Below are 21,302 nucleotides of genomic sequence, written 5' to 3'. Positions count from 1 at the left end.
TTAGATGGGAGTCAGGGAGAAGAGAAAGGTATAGGGCTTTGTGGGCACAATCGCTGGCTGAAGCCAGGGTGAAAATGAACCACCCCGCAGCTCATAGACCTCCTGAGAGCCACCTTGGGCTTCACCCTGATTCCTCTTACCAAGCAAGCCTGCCTGCCTGGGCTCACTACAATCAGAGGTTCTCACTCCTGAGTTCTGGGCCTATTATCTTTTCCTTCACATTCTCAGTGACTGCTGTAGTTTGAGTAACTATCAAAACTCACGCGAAGACTTACTTCTCCCTTGTGAGGTTGGACCACAAGGGAACTTTAAGAGATGGATATGTGCATTTGTGCTGGGCAAATATCGGACTAATTCACTCATGGGCCAAAGGGATAGAGAACTGAAGATTCCTCCTAGTTGGACGCTGGGAGAGAGAGCTTCTGCAGAGCTCTGGCCTCTCTGTATCCTTGTCCTGGGGCACCAGATGCCCCCTTCTCCTGTACTTAACATTCGTCGGCACTCCATGCTCTACAGTGCTCCCTGTCCCAACATCTCATCCCGGACAGTCTCCCAGAGCAAGAAGCAGAGCAGCTGCAACACTTACCCGCTTGTGTTCCTTCGATCAGGATTACTCACAGCTCGTTGTGGTTTAGTGTCTAGAAAGCCACTGCGGCGTGTGTCAGTTTTCTGTTCTTTCCGGTAGGAGGAAAATCCGTTTCTTATAACAACATCTTGATTAGAAGTTTGCATGTGAATTGAAAAGATGTAGAAATATGTGACTTACTGTCATTCTGCTAAGTGTAATAAATCAGGCATAAAAAACCAAATGACTGCACAATTCTACTCACGCACACAGGACGCTCACCTAGTAACACTGACAGCACACGCTGTAGAGTCTGTCTGTCTGTCTGTCTCTCTGTAAATGTGTAACAGCAAAGTAGAAAGACTGTTTGGGAAGAAGAAGAGGTCCATCAGGAGCAAGGAGAAAGAACAAGAGGTTTGGGGTGAACTGGACTGACGTGCACGATATACATGTTTGAAACTTCATAATGCAATCCATTGTTTTGTACAACTCTACATGTATAGAAACAGACCAAGAGCAGAATGCTGGTTGCTAGAGTCTGGGAAACATAAAAAGAAAAGGGTGAGGGTAAGTTGATAATGGCACCAAGAAATAGGACTAGGAAGGTCAGGGGGTGCTACAAGTCACGATAATGTACTGAGTGTTTGAAAATGCTTGAATAAAGGGTTTTTAATATCTGGGCCATAAGTAAATTTGGTATATGCCTTTTATTCCAGCATTTTAGAGGCAGAAACAGGAGGATTTCTATGAGTTCAAGGCCAACCTCATCTACATAGTGAGTTCGAGGCTAGCCAGGGCTACATAGTGAGACTTTGTCTCAAAAAGGATCAACAAAAAGACAAATAGTTAAAGAGACAGATAGTTATTTAACCTGAGCTAAACATTTTATAATGTATGAGTATACCGAAACACCACATTGTACCTCATAAATATGGAAATTTTCTATGTTGTGTTTTTAATCACTTAAAAAATTTAAAAGCAGTCAGATATGATTGCATATGCCTTTGATCCCAGCACTTGAGAGGCAGAGGCGGGCAGATCTCTGTGAGTTCAAGGCCAGCCTGTTCTACATATCTAGTTCCAGGAGAGCCAGGGATACACAGTGAAGCCCTGTCTCAAGAATCTTTTTAGCACATAATGAAATATGACATGAATAATATGAATGACCAAACATTAAAAAATTAATAATTAATAAACCCAAGATTGTTGTAATATGAGCAGCGGGGCTGCGTCCCCAGCACCCTGGCCGCCTGGCTAGCTTATGCCCCGAAATACCAACACACAAACTGTATTCTTTTAAACACAGCTTGGCCCATTAGCTCTAGCCCTTACTGGCTAATTCTAATATCCCGTTTCTAATAAACTGTAGCACCGGTCTTACCAGAAAGATTCAGCATGTCTGACCTGGCAGCTTGCTTCATAGCGTGCGTCTGCCCAGGAGAGGGGAGCATGGCGTCTCTGCTCCAGAGAGCAGAGCTGTCGAGTCTGAGCTCACTTCCTCTTCCTCCCAGCATTCTGTTCTGTTTACTCCTCCCACCTATGTTTTAACCTATGAGGGCCAAGCAGTTTCTTTATTGCTTAACCAATGAAATCAACAGATTGATATATGACACTCCCACATCACTTCCCCTTTTTCTGTTTAAACAAAAAAAGGAAGGCTTTAACTTTAACATAGCAAAATTACATATAACAAAACAGTTATCAAGCAAGAATTACAGTTACAATATTTATATCTATTTTATCTTTTATCATAACAATGGAAAACTGTAACTATAACTATCTATCTATTCTTCAACTGCATCAAAGACTCCAGAAGAATACAATATTACCTAAGCAAACAAAAAGTAAGCAACTTTTAAAACTCTAGAAATGACAGAGACATCTCGCTGCCTGTACAGTCACCCAAAGTTACTCTGTATCGTTGGGGCATCCATCTTCGGTCTACAGGCCCATAGTTTCCAGCAGACATTTCCACAAAGCAGGAAATTTCAAAGGCAGTCACTATCTGCTTGTCCTGAAGAATGTCTTGCGGACTCTTTCATAAATCAGGAACCCCGAAAGACCATCTCACCTTTAGGCAAGTTTAGCAGTTCTCTCTCTCTGAGGGTTCTCTGTGTCCAGTTTATGCAATAGTCCAGGCAAGAACAGTTTCTTGCCCAAATGGCTATCAAACTCCATAAGGATCCTCTTCGATGCCCATTTTCTTCTTGAAGTAGATTGGTGCTGCCAGGAGCAGAGTGTCTCATTGTCATGAAAAGTCCTAAGTTATTAAAACATTAAATGCCATATTCTGCAGTCTTTGAAAGATATGAAGAATGTCTATCTAACTGAAATGTATCTCTATATATCTAGAAAATCTAACTAACATGACTACAAGCTTGACTATTACTGATGATTATCCATTAACCTATATTTCTTAATTATACATTACATTTTTTAATAAACTACACAATCACAATATCTTAATCAATAGCAGAAATATGCATATACATATAACAAAATTGACCTTAAATCTCTATCAATAAAGCAAAATCTATACTAATACAAATTATTCATATCTATATCATATCCCCCTTTAAATGTTAAAGAACGTTTATAAACCATATTTGGGAACATGGGCGCAGTTTTTTCTCTCCAAACTGCTTCCTGCTGAATGGGGGCGTCGTTAATTAGGTCTTTCATGGTATAACCTGTGTGCTAGTTTCATCTCAGTTGGCAGTTGAGCGAAGCAATTTTCTGAAGATGTTCACAACAATCCTTCAGGAGGGCGTGGTCCATCATACCATATCGGAATAGAAGAAATGAACAGGGTCTCATCCTCTGTGAAAACAAAATAAGAAACTCCTTTCCAAAGCATCATGTCCTTAGATCCAAATTTCAAAGTCAAGGTATTTTCAAAATATCCTACCCAGGATGGACGTAGGCTAGAATCTCCCTGGTAAGTCACCTTGTAGGCTACACAGATTATAAGAAATGGGCTAGTCCAGGTGCGAGAGTTAGCCTAGAAGAGGCTAGATAGAAATGGGCCAAGCAGTGTTTAAATGAATACAGTTTGTGTGTTGTTATTTCGGGCATAAGCTAGCAGGCGGCTGGGGTGCTGGGGACGCAGCCCCACCGCTCTTATTACTACACAAGATGATTCAAGTATCTTGATAATAGAAGAAATCAGATGATAAACAAAGCAAAATGCAACTCTATTTGGAAGACATAGCTGCAATGAACATAATCCAAGTGAAAGTCTTGGCCACCATGCTGAGTGAAGAAAAGCAACATGCCAGCAGGGCTCATTCTCTTGGTAGCCGGAACTGATACATAAGGTCTGTTCACATCAATGAATAGTCTTCCTTTGCACGTACTGACCTCACAACTCCCCGCTCTGGCACATCATGTCTTTGCACGAATTTCCTGGGCAGCCAGCATCTTCTTTGGCCATCACGTGATAGTGTGGATTTGCTGGAGAATTAATATCCCTGGGAGTAGTCCTCAACCGTGATAATTGGTTTGGAGCATGCAAGAGAACAGCTTCCTCGCTCTTGGACAGGAAAAGCCCTCAGCATACACGGTATGCCAACAGCTGGTGTCCTAGGTCCATGTGCTCCATAGTGTTAACACAACCCATTTACTTGCTTCCTACCCTGCTTCTCTCTCTTGCATGCACCATTGTGTTCTCCACTTACCACCTCAGCCACTTGCATCTCAATCCTTGTTGCAAGTTCTTACTCAGAGAAACCCAGCAGGTACATTGAATACCAGAGCAGTGACTTTTGTGAAGGAGAAACTAGAGGGGACATAAGGGGAAGCAGATCAAACACAGAAATTGCCCTCAGTTTGAGAGAGATCAGATAGACAAGACATTTATTAAGGCACCAAAATATGTGAGCCACCAAGTAGTAGATTACATTTTGTCAATATAGTATAAGAATCCTGAATTAGACAGGGAACACACTTTCTTCCAAGACCAAGTGGAGTTTTCAATAAAGTTGCTTACATTTTTCATACATACAAAATCTTCAAGTTGCTCAAACAAAAACAAACAAAACTTTGTTGATAATAGATAATTATGGCCATAATATAACAATGTGAAAATTAGTAACATTTTAAAGGTCCATGAGCAATGTAAATATAAACCTAAAGCAGTTAGAAATTAATTGTTAAGGTTTGCTCCCTTTTTCTTCCAGTGGCCATTTCATCAAGCAAGTGTTAGTAAGTAGATAACTCTTTGCACAAAGGGAAAGATAAAACTAAATCTTAGAACTTCTAGAAAATAACCGTAATGGAAATACAGTTTATCAGAATCTAAACTGCACAGCAGCAAATACTTATTTCAGTAAAATGAAGACAGACATTTTGCCAATTCAAAATGCTAGAAAAAAATATCAATAAGAGAAAGTGAAAAACAAATTAAGACAAAACAAAAAAAGCAAAGAAAAGGTCACTAACTAAAGGCAGATTTAAGAGGGGGAGAACTCAGAGCCCAGGAAAGTATATGAAGGACAGAACACACAAGCACAAGACATAAGAGCTGGGAAGAAAGCAAGCAACAGAAGAGAAGAAGTCGGGTTAAAGTAACACAGAGACTCGAGTGCAATCTCTAGAAGTCTTGTTTAAACAGGTGGGCATGGAGGTGCCCGCTCGTAATCCTGCCAGAGTTCAGAGGATTCCTAAGTTCGCTGGCCAGCCAGCCAAGGCTACTCTGCAAACTCCAGGCCAATCAGAGCCAGGCTGAAGAGAGATGCGGTTTCAGAACTCCGGGTGGATAGCTCTGAGGAGGTACCTGAGGCTGACCTAGCTGCAGGTGCACTGCACTGAACACACGTGCAGAGCTAAACACATGAATAGTTTTTAAAAGAAAGTGATAACAGAGAAGGAAATAAAACCATGCACTTAGTATAATATTCTACAGATGCCCTTAACATCTAGATAACAATGCACATTTTTGGAAAAATTGTATTTCCTCAGGCTTGACCCTAGTAGAGATGAAAAGTTTCCTCGGGACCAAAGAGAGAAATTTTTAAAAATGGGTCTTTTCAAGTCCCATGGTTAGAAGCTTGCCTGCCTACCTGCCTTCCCTCCCTCTTTTTTCCCCTTTTCTTTGATTGTTAGTCTGTTTTGACTTTGGTTGGGAATGGAACCCAAGGCGAATGCTCTACCACTGAGCTATATCCTCTATCTGACCAGATGTTTTCTTAGCAAAAGTCTGACACCATATCAAAGAACTGCAGTGCTACTTAAAAGATTCTACCATTTCAAAAAGGGAAAATAGGACGTATGCATAACCTGGATTCTAAAGCCTATAGACGTAGTATGCAAAAAATAGCGATAAGACAGCTATTCATTCACTTCTATCAAGACAAAATGTGTTTTACAATGACGAGTAGAATCCAGCATTTCATTTCAATACGAGTTCACTGGGACTCCATGGCACTTCCTGTAGGAAGAAAACGGTGAGGCAACGTGAAGGAAGAGTGGCCACAGTGGCTCACAACTGTAACCCCAGTGCTCTTGGTGGCTGAGGGAGGAGGGTGTTAAGTTTGAGGCTAGCCTGGCTGTGGAGTAAAACTCACAGATTCTCCCAACCCAAACAAAACCAACCCCAAAAACAAGGCTTGGAAAATACAGGGGTCCATATGGGTGCGTATGCACATGGACCCATGTATATCATGTGTCTTTGTATATATATTATAATTTAGTGCTCACTCAATCAAAATTCCTATTTTTTCATTGAAGCTCAATAACTTTATTTCAAAATTGATCTACAAGAATAAGAGATCTCACTTTGCAAGGAAATTCTGAAGATAAAGGACTATTTTGGAGGCCTTGCCATCCATATATGGAGAGATAATAAGAAGCTGTAACCAAAGCATATCTAATGAAATATTTACAAACTATTCATATGATTACTGCGTATTGACTTATCAATATAAATACCTCTCAAGCTGATTGAAATTTCTGTTAAAAATGGGCCAAACATTTGAATAGTACTTTAACGATTATTAGTGGTCAATACGCTCTTAAAATACTCAACAGTGGCTTTGCAGACGTTGCCATCCCCTCTTGCCGCTTGGTGCTGCCATGGCCAACCCCATCGTGTTCTTGAACATCTTCACCGATGGCGAGCCCTTGGGCTGCGTCTCCTTCGAGCTATTTGCATACAAACTTACAAAGACAGCTGAAAACTTTCATGTTCTGAGCACTGGAAAGATTTGGATATAAGGGTTATTCCTTTCCCAGATTTATTCCAGGATTCGTGTGCCAGGGTGGTGACTTCACATGCCATAATGGCACTGGAGGCAGATCCACTTACAGAGGAGAATTTGAGCATGAGAACTTCATCCTGAAGCACACATGTCCTGGCATCTTGTTCATGGCAAATGCTGGACCAAACACAAACGGTTCCCAGTTTTTTATCTGCACCACCAAGACTGAGTGGCTGGATGGCAAACACGTGGTCTTTGTGAAGGTGAAAGAAGGCATGGACATTGTGGAAGCCATGGAGCGTTTTGGGTCCAGGAATGGCAAGACCAGCAAGATCACCATTTCCGACTGTGGACAACTCTAATTCTTTTGACTTGCAGGCTTCTTACCCACCAGACCATTCCTTCTGTAGCTCAGGAGAGCACCCCAGCCCCATCTGCTCGCAGTACCCTGTAATCTCTGCTCTCACTGAAGTTCTTTGGGTTCCATATTTTCCTTATTCCCCTTCAAGTCTAGCTGGATTGCAGAGTTAAGTTTATGATTATGATAAAAACTAAGTAAAAACCAAAACCCCAGCATTATTAAATATGAAAATGTGAATTAAAACAAAATTGAGATACTACCATCTACCCATTAAAATCTCTAATTCTTTAAAAGTTTAAGTCTAAAACTTTAAAAAGTTTAATAGTTAATTTTATATGGCAGTGTGGTCAAACATTATTCTAGAGCAGTGGTTCTCAGTGTTCCTAATACTGTGACCCTTTCATACAGTTCCTCATGTTGTGGTGGCCCCCAGCCATAGAATTATTTTGTTGCTATTTCATAACTGTAATTTTGCTACTGATATGAACTGTAATGTAACTATCTGACATGCAGGATGGCTGATGGGTCATGACCCACAGCTTGAGAACTACTGTTTCAGCTGCTCCTTTGAGAATACTTTTGTTTGAGATAAGCACATAAATTGGTGGATGCTGAGAAAGGCAGATCTCCTCTGCAGTGTGGGTGGCCGTCATCTAATCGGCAGAAGGCCTGAACAGCACAAAGGCCCGAACTGTCCCGTTAGCAGAGGTGACCCTACGGAGGAAAGCCAGAAGCACAGACAATTGCATATGGACATCTGGAGACAAATGGTCAAAAATGAAGTTCTTTGTTTTTATAGCACAAAAGGAAGCACTTAAATGGAAGGCTAGTGATGGGGACTGGAGAGAAGGGTGGGGTTCCCAAGTTCTCCTCGGGTTTCTGACTCACGAGATGACGTGGGTGCTTGTACTTTATAATTCTCACTTTTAGTGTCCTCTGGAATACAGCAAGTTAGGGAAAGTGATTTTAAAATATAGCAAACTGTAACAAATATCAACACAATTTAATTGATAATGGTATTGCTTTCGTGTGGATGATGGGATGTGTGGCGTGGTGTATAGTAGTTTACTTCATTTATGGTGCAGACTTTCTTCATTGTGGACAGCATTTCCTGGTGAGCTGACATCTGCCTTCCCCTTCTAACACTTTCTGGGTTGTGCTGCATGAGCCCAGCTGGGTTAGTCTGGCAGCCTGCTCACTTTTATGGGAGACCACCTGATAATTCCCATCTCCCTTCACTGCTTGGCCAGCTGGGGACTGCTTCCTTGGTCTGCTTTTATGCTTGATCCAGTGACACTCACCCAGCACTGTTGGCAGAATGAGAATTCAAAATGAATCCTGTTACTCCCTCTGGAAACGTTCTGTGACTTCTACTGTGCATCAAGATGATGTCAAAGTCTACGACTTGAAAGTGCTGAATCTTCAATCATCCTCTTCAAATGTGGTATTGGGAACCTTCACCCTGACTCTAGTTTACTCTGGCCTTTCAGAGCAAAGAGTGACTTGCTGGAATCTGGAACCGCTCATTCTTTGGTCCACTGAGCTGTCAGCCTGCTGAAGACCTTTCCTGACACTGTTAACAAGAGTTTGGAGTGTGTATCTCAGGTGTCTGTCTCACTTGCACTTACTGACACACCTTTGCACTTGTCTCCACTCCCAACTGCCTGTGAAGAATTGCAGCTTTGGCATTTTATGACCAGTGTGTGCACTTGACAGCCTTCAGTGAGATTGTAGTAGGAAGGCCACTTGTTTGTTCCCTGGCTGCCCAGACTCCCAAAATAATCACACAAAACTATATTAATTAAATCACTGTTTGGCTTATTAACTCTAGCTTCTTATTGGCTAGCTCTCATATTAATTTAACCCATTTCTATTAATCTGTATATCGTCACGTGGCAGTGGCTTACTGAAAAGTTTCAGCATGTTTGTCTCTGGCAGTAGCTCCATGGCTTCTCTCTAACTCAACCTTCTTTCTCCCAGTATTTAGTTTGGTTTTACCCACCTAGCTCTATTCTACCCTAATGTGGTATTCACAGCATACAGAGGGGAATCCCACATCACCTCCCTTTTCTGTTTAAATAAAAAAGAAGATTTTAACTCTAACATAGTAAAATTACATATAACAAGAGAGTTATCAAGCAAGAATTATAGTTACAATATTTATATTTTCTTTATCTCTTATCATAACTAAGGAAAGCTATAACTATAATGTCTTCTGTTGTGTGGGCTGCAGGCTGCTTCCCACCACACGGCTAGCATTACCCGAAATAATTACATGGAAGCTGTATTCTTTTAAACACTGCCTTGCCCATTAGTTTTAACCTCTTATTGGCTAGCTCTTACATATTGATCTAACCCATTTCTAATATTCTGTGTAGCACCACGAGCTGGCTTACCGGGAAAGATCTTAACCTGTGTCTGTCTGGAGTGGGAGAATCATGGCGACTGCCTGACTCGGCTTTTTCTCCCAGCATTCTGTTCTGTCTACTCCGCCTACCTAATTTTCTGTCCTATTGGGGCCAAAGCAATCTCTTTATTTAACCAATGAAATTAATACAAAACAGAAGACTCTCCCCCATCAGTCTTCAATGCCATCAAAGAATTCAGAAGGATATAATATTACCTAAGTAAACAGGAAGTACATTGTAAGGTACTTCCAGAACTCTAGAATTGACAGAGACATCTCACTGCCTGGACAGTCACCCAAAGTTCTTCTTTTCTTGGAGCATCCATCTTCAGCCTTCAGGCCCATAATATCCCAGACTTTCCCACAAAGCAGGAAATTTCAAAGATAGTTCCTATTATATTAGCAGTTTGTCAGTCACTTTTTTCAGTGTTCTGCAGAATGTCTGGCAGACTCTTTCATGAAGCAGGAACCCCAAACGACTGTCTCACTTTTTGGCAAGTTCAGCAGTCGTCTCTTTGTGGGTTCTGCATGCCCAGTTCACACAGCATAATATCAAGATGTCCAGGCAAGAGCAGTTTCTTGCCCAAATGGCTAACAAACTTCATGAGGAGCCTCTTTGATGCCCATCTTCCTCTGAAGTAATTGGTGCTGCCAGGAGCAGATGTGTCTCACTGTCATGAAAAGTCCTAAGTTCTTAAAACATTTTAAATGCCATATTCTGAAGATCTCTGAAAGATCTGAAGAATACCTATCTAACTAAAATATAACTCTATACATCTAGAAAATTAACTAACATGACCACAAGCTTGACTATTATAGATGATTATATATTAACCTATATTTCTTAATTATACATCACATTTTCAAATGAGCTGCAGAAACACAATACCTTAATCAAGAGCAGAAATATACATATTACAAAATTGACCTTAAATTTATATCAATAAAGCAAGATCCATTCCAATGCAAAGTATCTATCTCTATAGCATATCCCCCTTTAAATGTAAAAAAACATTTATAAACAGTATTTGGGAATTTGGGCATTGTTCTCTCTAAACTACTTCCTGCAGTTTATTGGGCAAAGTAATTTCTGGGAATGTTTAGGGTGACCTTTTGGGTGGGGTCTTGGCCTATTAAACCACATTAGTCTGGAAGGATTCTACAGGTTCTCATCTTCTGTGGAAACAAAAGCAGAACCTCTTTTCCAAAGCAACAAATTCTTAGACCCAAATTTTGAAGACAAGATACCTTTAGAGTATATATGCTGGTTTAGTTTAACAGTCAGTACAATGAAATGTGTCTCTGTACTTAGCTCATTCACAGTCAAAAATTCAAAGAAAACACAATAGTATACATAATCCAGACTCTCTGTGTGCTTTTCATCTTTACATGGCTTATTTTTCTTGCTCTATCACTTTTTCTACAAGTTTACTCTGTCTCTTTTAAGATTTTATTTTTTATAGACCATTTACTTCCTTTTATAACTCTCTATACTCTTTTTCTTCTCTCTCCCAAGCCTACATACATTTATCCAATACTGTGACCTATTGAGAGGTTTTTTTCCATCTGTATTTGTCTTTATTCCATATCTGTAATCCGTTTCTAACCAGAATGGCTTTTTTAAAATGCTAAGTGGGCATGTCTAGGGACAATGTGACCCTGCCTGCTTGTTTTGCCCAATCCAATATGCCCAAGGCAAGTTTGTTGCCTCTGAAAGCAAAGCACATTGCCCCATTTTTAGGCACACAGTGGGTCTATGTCTCCATTAAGCAAGTTGTAGATCTCTGCTCACAGATCCCATTTAAATGTTTGGTCTCCTGAAAGAGTCAGAGTTTGTACTGGCAGCACGGCTCAAGAAACCACTGTTTTGTAACCTCGTGGATTTTTTTCTGCTACCCCTGAATTAGGAAGACCTCTCTTAAAGGAGCTGTGGCATGCCACCAGCAAAGAGCAAGAAGCTGTGTTAAACCTTTTTGTGTGTGTGTCTAGAATTCCTTTTCAAGCTCTCTCAGATTTTATGTGAATTTAGTGAGCACACGTTGGAGTGCCAATTTGTAGTAGGAAGACCACTTGTTTGTTTCCCAGCTGCCCAGACTCTTGAAATCATCACACAGAAAACCATATTAATTAAATCACTGCTTGGCCTATTAGCTCTAGGTTCTTATTGGCTAGCTCTTACACATTAATTTAACCCATTTTTATTAATCTTTATATCGCCACGTGGTAGTGGCTTACAAGCAAAGTTTCGGCATGTCTGTCTCTGGCAGCGGTGGCCCCATGGCTGTCCCCAACTCAGCCTTCTTTCTCTCAGCTCTACTCTATCCTATCACAGGCTCAAGACAGTTTCTTTATTAACCAAGGGCATTCACAGCATACAAAGGAGAATCCCACATCAGGGCACAAACTACTTTTGCCTACTAACAGTTGACTTTTCTCCAGGCATAGTCTCTTCTTTCATTATCAACAGCTCCATGAAAAGACTATTTGGAAATTTCTGGTCCTTGCCTGGTAGATTCTAGCCTTGTGGCTGAAAATTCCATTTTTCTCCTTGATGTGGGAGGTCATTCTGTCTGTGTGTTGCTTTTCTTGGTTACTGAATAAAGAAACTGCCTTGGCCTGTTGATAGGGCAAAACTTAGGTAGGCAGAGAGATGAAACTAAATGCTGGGAGAAAGAAGGGTGGAGTCAGAGATGCCATAGACCTGCCACCAGAGATAGATGTGCTGAGACTTCGCTGGTAGGCCACCATGGAACCCACAGACTGACCACCATGGAACCTACAGACTGACCACCATAGAACCTAAAGACTGACCACCATGGAACCTACAGACTGACCATTGTGGAACCTACAGGCTGACCACCATGGAACCTACAGACTGACCACCATGGAATCTATAGACTGACCACCATGGAACCTACAGACTGACCACCATGGGACCTACAGACTGACTACCATGGAACCTACAGACTGACCACCATAGGACCTACAGACTGAACCATGGAAGCTGCAGGCTAACCATCACAGAACCTGGAGGTTGACCATCATGGAACCCACAGACTGACCACCTTTGAACCTGAAGACTGACAATTGTGGGACCTGGAGGCTGACCATCATGGGACTTGGAGGTTGATCATTGTGGGTCCTAAAGGCTAGTCATTGGAGTTGACTGTCATGGACTCTATAGGCTGACCATCATGTACATAGGAATCTAACCATCCTGGGCATAAGAAACTGACCATCATGGACCTTGGAGAATGATTACTGTATATTGCACTGACAATTTCCCGTCTTGTCAATTCTAGTTGGGTCTGGAATAAAAGTACTAGGAGGGCCAAGGAACTAACAAGCCAAAGCACTTCCTGTCCAGCCAGGCTGAGGTGGTCAGCGACTGATTCTCTAAACACACAAGCTTATCTCCTCTTCGAAGAGTTGCTGAGCACAGAACCCTTGTCAGGCCGTGGTGACGGTCCCTTCCCTTGCCTTTTACTCCAGGACCCACAACTAGACTGGTTTGTTACATTCATCCTTCTGAGAGCAGTTTTGGAATTTGTCTTCCCAAGTCATGCACCTAAATGAAGGTGTTTCTGGATCTTGGTGGACACAGTATGAATTCTAGAACACCAGGGCTCTAGAGAGGCCTTGGTGAGCACTGTAAACTCCTCATGTTGTGAAGAATCTCACTATGAAGAGGTGCTTGTCACACGCTACAGATCCTACTGCCAGAAACCCCATGGCCAAAGCCCAGGGATTAAGTCTTCTTGCCACATGGGCACTCAGAATGATCCCAAACAGCATGAGTCAGATAGCTGGGCACTCCTGCCTTTCTGTCTTCACTCTCTCATCAGGAGAGGTTGTGAGGCCGTGAGTGAATTCACTCATCACCTTCTGGTCTCCAGATCTTCCAGCGATACAGGTGAGGAAACCCAGTGCCTAAACTGCATCATCAACCACATGGCCTGGGGAATGCGTGACAGGCGGCGCTGCTTCTCACCTGGATCTAACAACAGAGCTATATTTGAACTGTGTTACCACTGGCTCAGCCCAATCCCATCATGTGGGCTAATCTAAAATCAAAGTAGAGTTCCGGAGGCCAGACCAAATGGCAAAGGGTGTCTTGACTATGATAGCTATACAAGGGCAGAAAGTAAGGTATGAGGTCACCAGACTATGGCTTACATAGATTGCTTCATTAAAATTAAGCCAGAGGCTATCTTTCTCTTGGAGGAGACCCTGGGGAAATGGGGCAAGTGCTGATAGTTGGAGCTGCTCTCACGACTTCCTGAGCAATGTTCACAGGCAGCCCTCAGGTCCAGGATCGTGCTCAAGTCCAGACTCAGAACTGGGAAGTTGTGAAGTTCACTGGTACTATTGTCCCATAAAGTCAGGGGCATCTGGGTATGACTGTACCAAGATCTGGCCTTCCAACCCAGGGAAGCTCAAAGAATTATTTGCATACAGGTACTCTGACAGCCTCCTGTAGCCAGGATGCAGCATGGATGCCTACCTAAGCAATTCTGCCTGCGGAGGCCCTGAAAAAACATTCATCACCTTTAGGGAAATGCAAATCCAAACCACAATGACATATCATCCGACCCTGGGGGAGGGGCTGTAACTGAAGACTCAGAAGATAACACATTCTATGTGAGAAAGCCTTCAGTAGAGCTCTGTTAGAGAAATGGACAGTCAGAGCTGCTATGGAAACCACAGAATACAAGTAGATCCAGTATGTGGTCTATATATCCCATTACTGAGAGAATGGTCAACAGAAATAAACAAACTCAGTACTTCTGTGTTTATTACATTACTGTTCACAATGGCCAATATATGGGATCTATGGGTGTTCATCCATGGATGAATGGTTAAAGAAAATGTCACACACACACACACACACAGAAGAATAGTATAGTATTCAGTTATAAAATGAAGTCCTATCATTTGCAGCATCCAGATCCATGGATGAATCTAGAGGACGTCATGTTAAGCAGGGCACAGAAAGACAGATGCTGCGTGATCTCTTTTACATGTGGAAAGAAAAAAAATACCACTGTTTTTTTTTTTTCCAGAAGTAGAGAGAATAGTGGCCACTAGAGGCTCAGGAGGGCAGGAGGAATAGAGACAAAGAGATGAATATAATCAGTACCACAGTAGAGTTCACCACGAGGGTTAAATTCCAGGGCTGTGCAGCACAGCAGGGTGACAGCATTCTACAATTTATTATACGTTTTATAAAGAACGAGGAGACAGGGTTTGAAGGTTTCTAACATAAAGCAATGCTAATTAACCTAATCGGATCATTTTACACTGTACTTATGTAATGAATGCTCAAATTACATTCCATAAATATCTCTGATTAGAAAAATAAAATGAACCTGGGAGTGGTGGTGACACATTCCTTTAGTGCCAATCTTTAGGAAACAGAGGCGGGTGGATCTCTGTGCGTTTGAAGCCAGCATGGGCTGTACAATGAGTTCCAGGTCAGTGTCAGGGGGGCTATGGAGTGACATTGTATCTAAGATCTAAGAGAAAAAAAGATCCCTGAGCAGTGGCAAGTGTTGGGAGTCCTGGCTGCTCAGGAAACGAAGGCAGAAGATCATATGAGCTTCAGAGTTCAAGCAAGTGTAGCAAGCAGCCAGGGCCTGGCTGAAGAAAAGCAGTCATGATTTTAAGTGACAAAAGTTTTCAGGAATTCTGCATAGCCATGCTTCTTGCCTATTGTCCATAGGATAAAATCACTGCTTGCTTAATAAAGAAAAAGCTGGAAGTAGTGGCGAAAAGAAAAGGAACCTTTCGGGCATGTTGCCACGCCGTCCACCACAGGGGACAGTCTGGGACAGCTATGTCTGGAGGAGAGATGGCTGTCTTCCCTGTGTCTGGCAGAGAGTCCATCAAGGAAGCCCTGCCACATCCCACTGGGGCTCACACCCACAGCCGGGCTTGCTGCCTGTTGGTCCCTGAAGATCCCGGAAGCAACAGGGGACCAGACACTGACTGGCAGCCAGCACACTTGGCCCTCACTCAGTTCAGTTGCTGGTGGTGCCCTCTGAGGCGAACTGTGCTGTTTCTCTCAGCACAGGGAAGAGGCAGACTGACCAGATCAGCTCCGCGTTTCCCAGGATGCTCTGTCTTGTGGCTGAGTGTCTGCTTGGGAAGAAAGCTGAGAAAGCACACGCGTGTGAAGAGAGCTGGGTGTTCAGCCTCTCCCCCTGCTCAGCCTCACCTCAGGCCTTGCAGTCACATGATATTGGTAGCGGCTTCTTGGCCTCAGGTCTGAGAGTCACAAGTACCAGGCAAGCAGAGTCAGAAGGTCCTTGTGGGGGACTCTAGGCCTGATGGAACCTGGAAAACTTCCTCCCAGGCCATACTTGGCACCTCCCCTTGGGTATCCTTTAGGTTTTCGTTTCAAATGCTCAGGAATGTATATGCTGGGGTCTATGCTGAACTCTCTTTTCTTGTTCTCAGGCGAGATCTATAAAAAGTTAGGTCTTTTTTTTATTTTTTTTTAAATTTATTTATTTATTAAGGATTTCTGCCTCGTCCCCACAACCGCTTCCGATTTCCCTCCCCCTCCCCCGATCAAGTCCCCCCCCCCCTCATCTGCTCGAAGAGCAATCAGGGTTCCCTGACCTGTGGGAAGCCCAAGGACTGCCCACCTCTATCGAGGTCTCGTAAGGTGAGCATTCAAACTGCCTAGGCTCCCAAAAAGTTAGGTCTTAATAGCTCAAATGCACCCAAAGATGCAAGGATCAACCAAGGGCCCAGCAGTCTTGACTCGATGCTGCTTGGGTGCTAGGAGGTCTTAGTGAGGAACGATGGCCCCCCATGAGGTTCCTGGTTCAGGAATCCTAGCAACAGAGGGCTTGCCTACCCTCTTCAGCTGTGAGACAAACTCATATACACATATACACATTGATCAGGTGCAGCTTCGAGTACATGAGTCCAGCCAATGAGAAGCATTCATTTCTCCTGAGACTGGAGCTCTTCCTAGGGTACAGTGGATGGGGGGAGAATCAGATTTGGGGCTTAGGCCAATGTCAGGGTGAACTCAAGTGTGACCATCAGCAAGTCACTAGATATCTCTCTGCTTCGGTTGGTAGGAAGAGAGATCTGACAAGGCCAGGGTTTGGCTTTCTGAGATAGATCCAGGAAACACTTGTGATCTCCACATTGCTGAATCAGGGCAATGCTTAAGAGGCCCCCAAGATGCTTGGTCTGTTAATTACTCCTTTTTGTCTAAAGAGGAGAAAGGAGCAAAGCAAATGAAAGAAGAGGGGAGTGGTGGGCCCTGTCAGCTGACCCCTTAACTCCTGTGTGGTCAAAGATGTCACAGGACTTTGGTAGCATCCCCCCCACCCCAACTCATAAGAAGGGACCTTAAAAGCCCACTCAGAAAATGGCACTGTTTTGGTTAGTATCCATGATGTTACTCAAGAAGATCTGGGATGGTAAATGTCACGGTGCCATCGCAGGGCGACTTTGGTTCTGTGAAAGTCCTTTACCCCAAGGCATACTCCAGTCTGCTTTCTAAGCTGAGCCTTAGACATGTGTGACTCACTCGCTGACTCCCAGCAGCTTCCTCATTCACACAGTCGGATTCAGAGTGGCTTGTGGCCATCTTGTTCTAAGCCCCACCTCAGCCAACTCCTCATCCCCAGTGCCAGTGGCTTTCTGCCCAACCTGGGGCTTGGCCAGCTGTACCCTTGAGTTGGAAACCTGCCCGCAAGCCCATTCTTTGTCCCGTCCCTGGCCACTGCTATCCCTGCAGTCTGGAGTCTTTCCAAGGCCTCTGAGCCGCCCTGCAGGAACACTGCAGCCTCCTTCTCTTGGGCATCTGCCCACTAGCCACTGGCCAAGCAGGTCGTCAGGAGTTTTGTATTCAGAATGTGCTGCCAGTCTGGTTGGGGCAGACTCTGCACCATCCATTCAGCGAATGCCCATGGCATCAGTCCTGTGTTCTCAGACTTGACACTCCCACATGAATGGGGCCCACAGAGTTCCGGGTCACAGACGCCAATAGACTCCATTGAGAAATGGCCATAGTAACAAGAAGCATGACATTCCACAGGGGACTAAGTGGTTATAAGAGGCTTTCCTTGGGAGGTGGTTGGGTTCTGGAGGATCAGTTGGCGTTCTGATAAAGCATGGTAGAATGAGCCCACATGGTATTTTCAGAGACATCAAAGCTGCTGAGGTTTAAGAGGGGCAGAAACTGAGGAGCAGCAGGAAATCTGAAAGGCCACAACCGAGTGGAGGGGCACCAGCCGAGCTTAGCCTTGAGCAAGCAAGGCCAGTCCCACACTGGTCTGGGTACGAGAGTGGTGGCAGGGCTTAACGCTGCTGCTCTCAGAGATCCGGTAGAGGCGAGGGGGAGAGCCATGTGTGGTCCCACCTGGAGCGACAAACAATTTTTTCTCCCTCATGCATTTCCAGCCTCTGCATCTAGAGGAAGGGTCTGCGATGCAGGTCCAGAACGCACAGTGCATGGCTCCTCAGAAGGAGTATGCCAGGCGGTATGAGGCAAGCTGCTGCCACCTGCGCTCACTCGGCGCACACCCCAGTTGGGAACACGGCCAAACCACTCATGAGCAGGTGCCAGCATGGTTAATCGCTTCTTGATCTTTCCGCTTTGAACACATTTGTATTTCTAGTGGAACACAGGAGTGGGTGGCAGCAGCCTCAGCCCTAGGAATGTCTGCAGTGGAACAGAGCCCCGGTGCAGAACCCCTAGTCTGAGTCCTCCGCCGCGGCCCTGGCTTCCCCGGGCCCTCTGGCTATGCCCTGCTCTATTAACCTGCAAAGGAGCCTTTCTCTTGATGCTCCTGTGAGGGGCTTCCACCACAGCCACCCACCAGGAAGAGCCTCCAATCTTTGCCCCAAATCTCTTCTCCCCCAGGATACTTGTTACACTCTTGATTGGCATTTCCATGTGGCTACTTGCCAGCAGGCTTACTGGAAGGCAGAGACACTAATTTGTAATTGTTTCAGGCACCCATCGGGGATTCCAACTGAGAGAAGCTCTTCTGGTATTAGATGGGAAGAGAGAAGGGAGAGGAAAGGAATGAACCAAGGAAGGAAAGAAGGGAGGGAGGGATGATGGATGGAAGGAAGGAAGGAACGAGGGATGGGGGAAGACTGAGAGGAGGAAGGGAAAAGGAGAAGGAAGAAAAAGGGGAGGAAGAAGAGAGGAAAGAAGGGGTAATGGGTGTGCCAAATGTCTCTGTACCCTTGGGTTGGGGGGTTGATCCTGAGAACAGAGCCTCAAGATGAGGCAGAGCAGACAGAGGCACAGCATGGTGGTGATTTGGGCTACCTGCTTTCTCCACCTGCTCTTCTTCTCTCCCTGCCTCAAGAACATCTGTCATGCTAGCCGTCAGCCTCCTGGATCTCTGCAATCACCCGTCCCTGGCCTTCTGGCCCTCTTCTTCCTGGTTTATGGACCAATCCCCCTTTTGCTGACAGTGCAGTTCTCTGTTATAACAAACAAAGAGTTATCAGGAAAAATACATCACTCTTAGAGGAAATGCCGGGATCAGTCGGTACCCGGATCCTCTGAGTCCAGGAACAAACATATTTTTGCCCACCATGGTGGTCCCTGAAAGAGTACTTTCAGTGAGCCCTATGGATCTCAACTTGTACTTCTGATGGCTTCTGGTCCTGGAAAACATCCCAGCCCTTTCAGGAACCAGGATGTTTTGAGGAGAGGAGAGATGTCCCCTGGCTCAATCCTCTACTGAAGAAGAAAGTGACACCATGGTAGGTTCCAGAACTGCCCTCAGGCCAATCGCTAGTGTGTGCTCCTGTGCACTGAGCATACCTGCTCCTCTAGTCAGAGTGGAGGGATGTGGCCGCACCCAGGCATAAGCTGGGGTAGGAAACACTTACTTTCTTCCTCTTTCTGAGCCATGTCCAAGGGATGAAAAAGGACAATGGAGCTATTGATCCTACTAATTTGTGAAGTGACTCTATTTGTTGGGCTCTTTTCTTCCTTTGTGTTTCTGTGATGGAGAAATAATGCCACACTCTTGTCTAAATATTTTGGGTTCCAAACCAATGGGTATGTGTCCCAGAAGTAAACACGATGAACCACACACAGCACAGTTGCTACCCGCGAGAGGCAGCCTGACCAGCAGGCACTGTGAAGCTGCTATTGAGCCCAGGGGTCAGAATGCTGGCTGCATATAGGCCTGGAAGTCTAAGGAAGGTACTGTGGGTAGAGGCTGGACCTTCAGGAAGCTGGTACAAGGGAGAGGCAGTAAGGGGAGCCATGGAGAAGCAGCAATGGGACAGATACCCACAGTCATGGAAGGAGAAAAATAACAGAAGAATTCAATGATTAGCAAATGTTTCCTTGTCTTTCTGACTTGGAAACCACTGAAGTGAGCCACTCAGGAGGCGCAGGCACAAGGCCCAGACACACACACGACAAAGTGGGGTCATGGTCAAGTGAGGCAAGCTGGCAGGACACACAAGCCAGCAGCCTTCCAGATCGGGAGCTGAGCTGAAGGGCTTTCCAGAGGCCTAGAAAGGGACTCTATTTGTGTAGTAGAGATGCTCATAGCAGGACTTCTGGGATCCGTCACTGAAGAGGCCGCTTGGAAAGCGGAATGTGTTAGGCAAGCTGTCAATGGCCTGCCTTCTGAATCAGAGTCACAAACAACCTCCTTCTTGAGAGCCCATCAGCAGGTTTTAGAAGTTAGATCCATCAGGGAAGAGAGGCCAGGGGATTTTTTTGTTCTTATTTTTGTTTTGTCAGGCTACTAGCCCTGCAGGGGTGCCTGTAAGGACTTCTTCCAGGAGGCTTTCTGGCCATAACCTGCCACACAGAGGCGGCGAACAAAGCAGACAAACCTCAGGCAAGAGGTGAGCCTGAGCTCTGATCTCCTCCACTCATCTGGGCTTTCCTAGGAGATCTGAGGCATTTGCTAAACCTTTACTGCACTGTGTGGGCCAGACTCTGGCAATAGATGTCATGGATTTTATGAGCTACATTGGGATATTTTGGGACTGTGTTTCCTAATTAGCCGGGCAATGACTGGAGCCGAGCCACTTACTTCCTGTTTGAGATCGCTCACCTTTTGCTCTCTGCCTCTGTGTTGTGCAACACGGCTGGAAGGGAGTGGCTAGATGTCTTCACAGGCTTCCGGCCAGGACGATGACCTGAGGCTTAACCTCTGTTGAGGTTTCCCTGGATGAACTAAGTCTTTCCTGCTCCGTGCCTGGAGGCTCACCTAGCTCGGTGTGTGGAGCACAGCGGATGGAGGCTGAGAGGAGACATGGTGGGAGCATGGAGGTGTGAGCATGCTGGAGAGAGTTGTCTAGGACAAGGCTGGAGGCTCCAGCTGGAGGGGATGGCTAGTGGAGGATTCTGGGCATAGCAGGCAGGGGAAAATAATATATATATATATATCTCAAAATACATACGGTCTCAGGGTCTCTCAGAAAAAGAGTGGTTGGATGTGGGCAAAGAAAACGGTGGAAAGGCTGTTTGGACGCGACGGTAAAGGGCCTGCTTTCTAAAATCAGAGAGTCACGAACAGCTTCCTTCTTGAGGGCTGATCAACAGGTTTTAGAGGAGGAGAGATAGAACCTATGAGAGAATTCAGACTTAACTCTGGGCAACAGGAGTCCCAGAAGGTTGCTGCAAGAATGTGAACCACATGATAGACCTGTCTAGTCGTCTTAGCCTCCAGTTTGCTCATCCGGAAGTTGGTGCTTTGATATTTGGGTTTATTAAGAAGAGGAGACAAAGTAACTAGGACAACACCGAGAAGAGAC

General features: G+C 44.6%; 1 pseudogene; it reads left to right on the top strand.

Moving 5' to 3' along the window:
* The first annotated feature begins 6,637 nt into the window (after positions 1 to 6,637).
* Positions 6,638 to 7,136, top strand: LOC121459860 (annotated as a pseudogene).
* Positions 7,137 to 21,302: the final 14,166 nt, after the last annotated feature.

The sequence above is a fragment of the Microtus oregoni genome, unplaced genomic scaffold (assembly GCF_018167655.1).
Source record: "Microtus oregoni isolate MIOR12 unplaced genomic scaffold, Mior012 000019F_ref0000042, whole genome shotgun sequence".
NCBI lineage: Eukaryota > Metazoa > Chordata > Mammalia > Rodentia > Cricetidae > Microtus > Microtus oregoni.
This window is presented reverse-complemented; position numbering and strand designations above follow the sequence as displayed.